The sequence below is a fragment of the Cimex lectularius genome, unplaced genomic scaffold (assembly GCF_000648675.2).
Source record: "Cimex lectularius strain Harlan isolate CLEC.00 unplaced genomic scaffold, Clec_2.1 scaffold73, whole genome shotgun sequence".
NCBI classification, from domain to species: Eukaryota; Metazoa; Arthropoda; class Insecta; order Hemiptera; family Cimicidae; genus Cimex; species Cimex lectularius.
The window spans coordinates 539,771-551,942 of record NW_019392632.1 but is presented as its reverse complement, the minus strand read 5'-3'; the positions used below and the strand labels follow the sequence as shown (position 1 = coordinate 551,942).

General features: G+C 34.2%; 1 protein-coding gene across 4 annotated transcripts in view; it reads right to left on the bottom strand.

Moving 5' to 3' along the window:
* LOC106662815 (forkhead box protein N3-like) overlaps positions 1–12,172 on the bottom strand; it is a 108,322-nt gene that overhangs the window by 21,818 nt on the left and 74,332 nt on the right. The gene's annotated exons all lie outside the window — the stretch shown is intronic.

The following is a 12,172-nucleotide window of genomic DNA, read 5'->3' as shown; positions in this document are numbered from 1 at the left end:
AGATTGTGATCGTGCGGACGATTTTTTTAACTTTTCTCTTTTTTTCTTTTTTTTGGTAGAGACGAGCGAGATACGTTATCAATCCCCTCCAGACGAACACTCATTTTACACAGTCCCAAAACGGTCAAACTTTCCCCTTATCGCATTTCAGGGACGTCCCATTTTCTTTCATGTCCATATCCGCGCATGATTATATAAATTTTCTAGTCTCGCAAAGGAATTGAATATAAAATTGTGTATTCAAAAAGCTATTTAAATGTTTGGGTTTATTTGTTTTAACATAAGCTATTGCTGTGACGTTAAGGAAGAGATGACAGTTTGACCAAAGTATAGTCCTGTCTTTATTATTACAAAAGAAACTAATTTCAATTTAATCAGTTGTAAGATTAACTAATCATATATGCTTAGCGGTCATAATTATTTCAATTAATTATTCTTTTTATTTAACGTCTTCGTTGGTATGAAATAATTAGTGTCACGGGATTCGAACAAAGATCCACTAATCACACAGTAAGATTAACTATTCTTCTGAATCTATTATGCTTAGATTAATTAAATTTTCAAAATCTGCATATAAAGGGCATTCAGAATTTTGTATACGAGGAGCCAGAAGAAGATAAAAACAGTCAAATTTTTTATTACCGACGTACTAAGGATTTAAACCACTTAAAAATAAAACCTGCCCAAAAAGACAGTCCTGCGAGTGTTCAGCAACCCACTAGATTAAGAATATAAAAATCAATTTTTGGGAAAATAAAATATCAATACTGATAATGTTTCCTATTCCCAGCAAGAGCATTGAACGTAAAATTGTATAAAAAAAGAATAGGACAAAATCTACAGCCCTGAGAGACACCAGCGACCCACTAGATTAAGAATATAAAAATCAATTTTTTGGGAAAATAAACTATCAATAGTGATGTTTCCTACATTCCCAGCAAGAGCATTGAACGTAAAATTGTATAAAAAAAGAATAGGACAAAATCTGCAGCCCTGACAGACAACAGCGACCCACCAAATTAAGAAAAAAATATTTAATGTGAAAATAAAATATCTATGTATATTAGTTATGTTTCCCACATTCTCAGCAAAATCACTGAATTTAAAATTATATACAGATACAAATTATATTAAAATTAAATATTCCTTAGAGAATTTCTCAACGCACCAGATAAGTATTGAACGTTTATTTTATGTGAAAATAAAATACCGATAGTGGTCATGTTTTCTATATTCTCAGCGAGAGCATTGATTTCCCAACTATATAAAAAATAGAAAAGGCCTGAAAGTACAGCCTTGAGGGGTTCCAGATTAAAACTGGGTTCAATATGTGATCAAACTGGGGTCAGTATATACAGACCTGTCTATTTCTTTTATCATTTAATTATCAGTAAATAGAAACGAAATCTAATTTTAACACAAACCCCATGCTTGTGTTGATTTTGTTTTTCGATATGTTTAATCATAGGACAACATGAACAAATGCGCAAAATACTCATAATATACTCTAACTACATACCCATTATTATTATAAATAATAAAATACTCATAGCAATTGATTCCTACATTCTCAGGGAAGGTTAGAATTTCAGATTATATAAAAAATAGAAAAGGCCCAAAATATTCAGCTTTGAGAGACTTCAGGAATCGACCAGATTAAGAATATTTCAGATTATCTCCAAAACTGTATATTTCTTTTAACTTTTAACCATCTTTGATCACTACCATAAACTTCAGGCTTGTTTTTTTTTAAATATGTTTTGGAAAAGAATATATATGACAATAAAATATCCATGGTGCCAATGTTTACTACATTCTCAACGAGAGCATTGAATTTGATGATAAAAAAATTGAACTGGACCCACAAATACGCCTTGAGACCAACCAGTAGTCTACCAGTAACACTATGTTAAAGTATGTTCAAAATTGTCTATTTCTTTGATCTTTTAAATTCGTTAATTAGAAAAATTTGTAGGTAAACTCCTTCTACCACAACCTGACGCTTGTCTGAGTTTTACAAATTCCTTTATATCCTACAAGTCTCAGCAAGGGCATTGAATTTCAAATTATATAAAAAATAGAACAGGCCTACCAATTCAGCCCTGAGAGACTCTAGTAACGCACCTTTGGAATAAGGCTGTTAGGTGCAATGGGTTTCTGATATCTTTCAAACATTGATTGAGATAAATTGTTAGAATCGCAATACTACCATCTTGTACTTAAAAGCACGTTTTCTATTATAGAATACATGTGACGGAATAAGCTTTTGTTGGGTACACAATTGTCTACTTATTTGTTTTAATATTTATTGTGAGCAGTGGTTCAATTACTTCAGTGTATAACAACTGTTCAATTATTGTTAAAATCATGCCGATTTATATTGAATAAAATTAACGATTTGATTGTGCAGTGTTGGTTTACAAGAGTTCGCAGTTGAAAACAGCAGATTTTACATTTTAAAGTCAAATTGCAGTACAGACAGTTAGGAATACAAATTTTAAAGATCCTGACCATGACAAAAATCAACCTTCGGGTTAATGTGTATTCATACTGATGAGAATTTTTAGCTTTTAGGAATGAAAATGAATTGAACGAGAGAGGAAAAAAAACATTGCGCGGACCGTTTTTGTTTCGGTAAAATGGGCGAATACATGAGGTAGCAGCCTAATCAAAAGTTATGATTCATTACATTTTTAAATAATGATGCATAGTCGGTGTTAAAATAAAATTGTTGCCGTTTTTGGCGAACTTGGTGGAAATTAGGCCAATTAACAGATTTCTGCCGTAAAAAGTCGCTTTTTCTTTAACCAAGAGTTGTAATTAACGGAAAATTTCCCCTTTATGTTTACCTATCATGGTACAATAATATTTTGTTAATAATAGAGATTTTGTTTATTCATCTGGTTTTATAATTTTCCACACTCAATGGTCCGTGCACGACTCGGCGACCTAGTTTGCCAGGCCTATTACTTCACCTCATTATGACACTGAGACTTGGTGAAATTACCCGAAATCGTGTTTTCTCAATTGTCCGCTTCATGGTTTTCCGATGTTTTCGGCAAAAAACCAGTTAAGAAAACAGAAAACATTTTCCGACTGATTCCACGAACTTAGGGCTGATTTCCAGCATTAACCATGTTGACCAATTAATTTAAAAGGAAGGAAGTTTGTCTAACAAAGGAAGAGGAAGATAGGATTAGATCTTTGGACGCCGCTGGTGTTTTAAAAGCCTTTTTCCTTTAGGACTTGGTCATATAATAAATGTCAAAAATGTAATCATTTTGAATTTACAATACTACAAGTTTTCTAAATTATGTAGTTTCTGTATATAAAAAATACAATTTTTTTACGTTAAAAACTACTTCTTTATCGAGCCAACGTTTCGATCTTTATTGAGATCATCTTCAGGGCTCAAAGTTTTTGTTTTCTGCGTAATTGTGCCATTCTTGCGTGTCGTGTTGAGAGTGCGCGGCAAAAATCACACCAGACCGCATCTCACGATTTCCGAATAACCGTCGACTAACCGTCTCTAATCACCACACGTCAAAAACTACGTTAAAATATATTCACAATTCGTTACTTTTTTCTCTTTACCTTTCCTTTTTATCTATCCCCCTTTCTTTCCAACAAACTCAACGAGATCATTGAGTTTAAAATTATATAATATAGAATAGGCCAAAAAATACAGCCCTGAAACTCCTGCAACCCACCAGATTAAGATTGAAAATTTATTTTATGCGAAAATAAAAATAACCATACGGATCATGATTCCTACATTCTCTGCGAGAGGACTATATTTCTAACTATGCATATAAAAATAGAACAGGTCAAAAAATACAACGCTGGGAGACTCGAGCGACCCACCAGATTAAGACTGCGAAATGACAATTTTACATGAAAATAAAATACTCGTAAGGGTCCTGTTTCCTTCATTCTCAGCGAGAGTAATAAATTCTCAATTATATAAAAAACAGAATAGGACCCAATGCAGCCCTGGGAGACTCCAGCAACCACAAGATTAAGACTACGAAATGACAATTTACATGAAAATAAAATACTCATAAGGGTTCTGTTTCCTTCATTCTCACCGAGAGTAATAAATTCTCAACTATATAAAAATAGAACAGGACCCAATGCAGCCCTGGGAGACTCCAGCAACCCACAAGATTAAGAGTACGAAAATTGATTTTTGAGAAAATAACATAACCATATGCCGGCCAAAAAATGCAACCTTGAGAGACTTTCGTAAACAACCAAATTATGTTTAAAATTGTCTAATTCTTCAATTTTTTAAACACATTTAATTAAAAATTTTTTATGAAACCTCAGCCTACTACAAACGCCATGCTTGGGTGGTGTTTTATTTTTAATATTTAAGTCATAGGGCATCACGAATAAAGTTGAAAATAAAATAACCTTAGGCAGGTTTTCTACCCGAAATCTTGTTTTCTCGGGTGATGTGGTTTTCCGATTTTTTGAAAAAAAATTAAGAAAACATTTTCTGATAAATTCCAACAACTTTAATTCAGATTTCCACCATTAACCATGTTACAGAGCTGAAGGTGGCATTAATCAGCTTCTGATACGAGATCAAAGGCTTTGGTGTGCAAAACCCACGAAAACTCTTAACATTTAAATATGCCCGGAAATAAATCCAAACATTTCAAACGTACTGAACAAAGTTTATTGCACGTAATGTAAACGGAAGTTTCAGGCTCGTCGTTCATGACACAAACTTCCAAGATGATTTCCACGTATGATACACCGTGAATATTGAGTATTCGACTTTCCCTTTTTGACAATGATCTATTTTTGATTAAATTATATTTGATCCGTTCACCCTGTAGTGTGTTTGAACAAACTACCTCTAAAACCTCTAAAAATAAGTTCTTCCAAAAATAAAAACACCCAATTCACCCCTGCTTCTATAGACAACCTACCTCCTCCCACCACCTGACCATCAATATTTTCAATGTGACATCCGTCGGACCCTAACGAATAGTTTCTCCAAATACAAAAAAATTTTTCTAACCCTTACCTTACACCATGGAGAAAACTATCCGGTCGCTGCAAAAAATTTAAAAATTAAAAACAAAATCGTCCTTATACACGAATTATTAAAATGGTGCGCTCTCCTTCTATCTACACCACCTAAAATTCGGTTCAATCCTCTAAAATTAGGTAATTGTTTAAATTTTTCACGCTTCATAATTGACTTAGGCGTTGATAAATCCTTCGTTTAAAGATAAAGCAATTAATTAACAGGCGAAAGGTTCTCATGTAATGCCATGCAATTGTACATCGTCGTAGAACAACTAACTCCCTGGCTCATCCTGAATACATCTACTGTCATTTGATCGCTCGGCCCGACTTTAATTAAAGACAATCCTCTTGCCTTAATAAGCGAAGTCAATTGTTGGGGATTATCCAACAAAAACGTGTACAATTTAATACCCACAACCGTAACCGGTTCGTGAATGAAACGACCGAAACCACCTTTTCAGTATTATTACAATGGGGTCTGCTTCAAATAGCTCTTCTTCACCTTGAATCCTGTCTTTTAAGGAATATTTTGAACAGTTATTTTTCTCCCTGTGTTTTTCTTTAAGAGACCTTCCATTGACGCCAATCCAGATCTATTGAAAAAAATATGAAAAAGAAAAGGCACAAAAATACAGCTTCGAGAGACTCCAGCAACCTACCAAATTAAGACTGGAAATCTATTTCAGGTGAAAATACCAAACCCATAGCACCAATGTTCCACAGATTATCAGCGAGATCAATGAATTCAAAATGTTACAAAAATGGAACAGGCTCAAAATCCGAAAGACTCTAGCGACCGATTAGATTAAAAAATGTTAAAGTGTGTTTAAATTCTAATTCTTTGACTTTCCAAAATCGTTAATTGTAATGCTTGTATTTTTTGTGCTTTAAATCATGTACAATATGAGTCTATTTGAAAATAACATAGCCATTGGGGTCATGTTTCTTAAATTCCCAGCGAAGGCATTGAATTTCTGTTTCTATTAAAAAATAGAACAGGCCAATAAATGCATCCTTGTGAAACTCCAGTAATTCATAGATTAAGACTGTGCTCGATATTGTCTATTTCTTCAACCTTGTAAAAATCTTTAATTATAAAAGAATAAATGAAATCTCATTTTACCAAAAAAATCTCACATTTGCTCGATTTAAAAAAAAGTAGGTATATTAAATCATAGAAAAACCCTGAAACTAAAATACTCATAGTGGTCACGAACGTGAAATATTCTCAGCGACGGCATTGAAATTCAAATCACCACAATCGAAAAAATAGAATGGGACCGAAATTGAATCCCTGAACGACTCCAGTAACCCACCAGATTAAGTATGATCAAATTGGGTTATTTATTTTATTTTCTAAAAATATTTAATCAGAAAAAATTGTATCAAACCTCCTTCTACCACAAACCCCACGCATTGTTGATGTTTTTTAAACAATAGAAAAACATGAAAGTAAGTAACAATGAAATACCCAATTAGTTGATTCTTTCACTCTATATCTCTATGGGAAGGCATTGAATTTCTGATTGTATAATAAATAGAACAGGCCAAAAAATGCAACCTTGAGTGATTCTAGTAACTTAGCTGAAATAAGACTGGTATTATTTCTTTTACCTTGTAAATTTTGTAAGAATCTTGATAACACCGTACACTCCATTTGAGTGTTGTGTTATTAAAAGTAAGTTTTAATTTATGGAAAACGTGAATAGATGTTACAGTGTCGGTACACATAAAATTTCGATGTGTGCATAATTATCTATTTCCTATTCATTTTTTATTGTAAATAATCCAATAATAATAATCATCCAAAAAGTTTTAGAGATGTAATAACCTTTTAATTCAAAATTTAAAAGAATATCGGTGTTTGTCTTTTTCTTGTATATAAATTTAGTACATATTGCATTCTAATCAATAGGCATTTTATTATTCTGCAATGTTTAAGTTTAAACGACTTCACTAATGATAAATGATGAACCAGTCCATGATTCATGGCGTTTCCGCATGCATCCGCAATTCGGGGCGATATGACATCATGACAACGACTAAGCTTGTGTGATCGTCCGACTTAAAAATCAGTTATAGTTAACATTACATACCATAATCCACATCCAACTCAATAAATTTACAGACATTTCGATGTTACAATACTGTAAATTGATTTTTGATTATACTGTTGTTTAGATATCTTAATTGATTGATCTGTGGGTTTTTCCTTTGCATGACCTTTTATAGGATGAATGTATTCCGTTCAACAAAAAACATAATTATTATTTAATTTTTTTTGTATCGTATATGGCCAATCATGGACGAAAAGAGATCTTGTTGTTGGTATAACTATGATATATTGATGGTTAGGTTATGATATATTGATTGAAATAAGTCTGTTATAAAGTATGGAATATGAAATATATCTGAATCAGGTGGAATCGATAGATTTTATGATAATGCTAATCATCCGGGCTCGAACGACATTACATCGCGACGTGGCGTTCTAACCCCAAACAGGATTTGATAAAAGGGAAAATTCCGTAATTAATTTCTCACTTAAAATACTTTTGAGAGAGTTAATACACACTGATTGGAAAGTTACGCCTGTAGGTGGGAGAATGTGAGAAAAACTGAAGTCAGAAATATAAAACGTTGGTGGAATAAGAACGTAGCCGACACGGCAACAAGCAAAGTTTTCACGCAACATCAAAACTTTTCAAACAATGGAGAACGTGTAGGATGTGGCAAGTAGAATAAAATTCTTCAAACAATACATCATGCTTATTACTTGTCTTTAGAGTAAAAAAGGTTTTTTTAAAAATTTATTGAACAGCTATATTTTACAATATACAAGAATACTTGCAATTGTTCGCCTTGAGACGGCATTTACGAACACACCGGAATTTCTCCCACTCCTTTGACCACTTAGATTCATTTTCGTTCATTTTTTCATCCAGCTTGGATAAGGAAATGCCCTTATCCGGAAAAACAGAAATTAAGAAAATGATAAATAAGGCGAATGTGTTTTACAATCTATTCGGTGGGCTGATTCTTTTCTTCTCAAGACAGTGGTGAAGTCTTTCCATTTTTTTTAAAGCGAAGATAACAATTTCTCTTAAAATAGAAAACAATGGGCAGATTTTCCCCACGTTTTTATACAATTGCACCAACAAAGATCAAGCTATTAAAAGTGCGACTAGACCCAACATGCCATCGATGTCACAAGGTTTCACCACGGCATGGAAGGAGTTCAATTGTGAATCTGAATGAACCTGTTTAAGATCTGTGAGTTCGAAAGGTTTCGCAAATTTGGCCAAATCGGGTGACGTGCCCACGAAAAGCCACACTTATCACATCGAATCTGCCGAGATGCTGTAACGCCACTGTTTTACCTGGGCAGAAATAATCTGTCAGCCGAGTTTCACCCGTCTTTTGCGTGTAGAACTTGGAAGGTGGGATGTCTTATAATAGAGAACGAAGGTCCATCACACTAGAAATTACTCAACATCGCATTTTTACCGTCGTTATTATCTACAGTGAATATCGGAATGCCTAGGTATTAGCACCATGCATTGATAACATCGAGAGATCGTCTGTATATCGACATGATGGTTACGCTTAAAAAACCCTCATAACTTGATTGCAAAAAGGTCCCATCTAAAATAATCAATGAAAGCATCCAAAATCTCCTAAACCTGACAATATCTTGAGAGCCACGTCACAAACGAATTCTGGATAATGAAAAAGCACAAACTGGCCTGAATCTTGGGGTTACAAGGACAAATACCCATTTCAGAATGGGTCCAGAAAAAAACAAACGGAGAAGTAGACGAAAAACTGCCAGATAAAATGATTATGAATAAAGAACCCTCACCAATACTGGCAAACACATTCTACAGCTAGAGAGGGTAATCTCAGGGGAGTATTAGGACTATTTACCGGTCACTGGCATTAAAAAAACACCTACCATAAGTATATTCAATGATAACACCATTTTTAGGTTAGGCAATGAGGAGGAAGAAACTGCCACCAATTTTATTTTCGACTGAGAAGCAACCGCTCAATGGAAATGTACCAGAGCCCTAGGATATCAAGAAGACCCAGGGAAAAGAATTGCAGCAATGACTTCTTAAGAAAAGGATCTAGTATGAATGAAAAGCTGCTGTGCTCAGAAAATAGAAAATCCGGCTTCTTAGTTTTTCATCATCATCATCATAGATAGTACAATATAGCAATTCAACAACATCGATGTGTGAAATCATTTGACACCAGAAGCAAAGCATCGATATTTTGATACTAGAAACCTCAAAAGGAAAACATTTGTACGTCAATATTATCGACTATCCAACCCTAGTTTAGCGCATCTTGACTGAGATGGTGAAATGTAGAAATTCAACAGAAAAACATAGATGCATTTAAACCAACTGGCATCAACAGCTAAACGTGGATGTTTTATTACTCAAAGTTTCATTATTATATAACACCCACAGCAATGAATCCATGCTTCGATACTGTCGAGCATCACCAGTAAAATATGGTTATATCCAGTCGAGCATCAACACCGAAATAGATGTTTCGATATTAACAAACGTCCTCAGAAAACATCGATGTTTCCATAACATCAAACATCAAAACTAAAAACCGATGTTTCACTATGGAACATGAAAAGGTAAACGTCAATTTTTCTATACTAATAAACGCAACTGAAAAGCATCGATGTTTCGATATTATCGACCATCGATGTCCATCCCTGCTTAAGAGGTTTAACAGTAAAACATCGAAGTTCCGAAACCATCCGAAATCAGTGACAAAGTTAGTATTGGAAAAATAATTGCCCTTTATTCTCATTATTACAATAATTAATTTTATTTTTTATAAAAAAAAAATTGCGAAAATATGTACTGAACTGCAGTTCTAAAAATATACCAATAAAGACCGTTTTGGTATTCGATGGTAATTAGCTTTCCATTGAGGTAAGCAGAAAGTTCCTCAACTCAAGATATTCTTGTAACAGCCCTTTTTGTTTTAAAACAATGCGGCTTTACAAAACGCCCGAAATAAGGGAAGAAAACAAGTTTAAAAAGTCGTGCCAATTTAGTAAACGAAATTTATTTTTATCATGAACCTGAAGTGGATCCTTTGCGTAACAATGACTTAACTAGTTTAACCCTGTAGCGACGGTCCAATTTAATAGTCTGCCCCGACCTAGTACGTTGTAGCTGAGAGAAGTCATCGCCTGCGAATAATTTTTGTAGTAATCGGTAAGAAATAGGTCATACAACCCTCAAGAACTCCCTAAGAAACCAAATACAAGAACATAATTTCATTACTATTTATATATAAATAGGTCACCGTTTACTAGCGAGGAAACATATAAGGAATGACTGTCCCATTATTACAATATTGTACGCACGGGAAATATTATATAATTATATTCGAGTCTAATCCTGCATTTAACTTGTACTTGTCCTTAGACGGGAACAACATCGACAGATTAAACTGTGGAGGGATGGTTTGAGGTTAGTTAGACGGTCCATTTCCTATATAAATAGGCAACATCGCACAGCTATGGCCAATTTAGACAGCTTCCCACTCCATAGACAGCATCTATTCAATTATTTAATAGATCTTTCGTTACCCTTTGATAGCAGGCTGTGGATAATTAAGTGTCGAGGGGATCTGTTTAACTTAAATTACAAACACTTCAAAAAGCAGGACATTGCAGTGGTACAGAGTGGGAGGATTTGTTCCATTTCTTGCCCTACACTGGCTTCTGTAAGGAAGCACTATTTGGTAGAGAAGCTCTGTCTAGTAAGGTTCTGTTAGAACAAAATTAATGGTAAGTATCGGAGATAGTCAAATTCTTAAAGAGACTTCTCTTAGACCCATAATCAAAGGCACTTGGTGAGGGTGAAACAGCTTCTCTTTGCTGATTCCCTCGAATAGATGCAAAGTTCATCCTCGACTTAAGTATGTTATGCGGGCTGAGTCGGATTAAACATAGCAATAAATCTGTACTTACTGGCCATCTTTGTTCCAATATTATCACTGTTCTTTGTTTTTTGCCCCAACATCCCATAATTATCTCCTGTAGTATAATAATGCACTTTATTATTATTTCCTTTGACTTTTATTATTTCCATTTACTTTATTTAGTTTTATTTTATTGAGTAGGTAATTATTCTAGGTAATCATAAATAAGTGATGAGTATATTTGCAAGTTATATTTCAGCAATTTATCATTCAATTATGTTTTACTATTACATTACTGAAATTTTTGAAAAAAGTATGTATTCATTTTGTAAATCTTAATTATAAATTCTTGTAAATACTCAGAACAAGATTTTAGTTATTTAAGTCTATGTGCTAGATTCTTCAGACGGTTTTAAACCATGAGGATCGTCTTTCTTTCTTGTTTTGTAATACATATTTCGAACTTGTATCCGTAAATCTTTAATGATAATGGTATAATGTGATAATGATAATAAGGTGGGGTTGAGATGGGAAATTAGTGCCCGAGTGGATCGAAGTCACGATAGCTCAAGTGGTAGAGCAGCGGCGTATCTAGCCGAAGGTCGTGAGTTCGAATCCCGCTCGTGACAATGACTTTTTTATCTCAACTAAAAACCTTAATTAATTGAAAGATATTAATTGGTCAAGCGGTCCACGAAAACTAGTGAATTTAACGATAATAATAAGGTTTATTAAATTTATAAGTAATATTATACTAATGTGGACATGAATGTACTCAATAAAAAATAAACAATACGGCTTGGTATTCCGTCTGCCGGAAGGTAGTGAGAACATCGTACTAATAGTAATAATTATATTGGCACATGGGCGCCTGCTTTTGGGCCAAACTCCGCGCAGAGAAAGGTTGCTCGATGTGTCCCACATAATAGAAACGTGACACGCCTTGGCTCCATCCAGAGAGCATGTAGGTATGCCGCCGGATTTAAGAATGGTTCTCGGGCACGATAGCGAGTTTCAGGGTCCCCCTTTTTAGGGGAATTGGGAATTTTTATTGAATATAACCGTCAAAATATGTGTTTTGTATGAGTAAATGCATTTATTAGAGTGAATGGGGAGGGGCTGAGTGACATAGCATCCCCATCGCCCTCAGAGCGGTGACTTGGGTCGA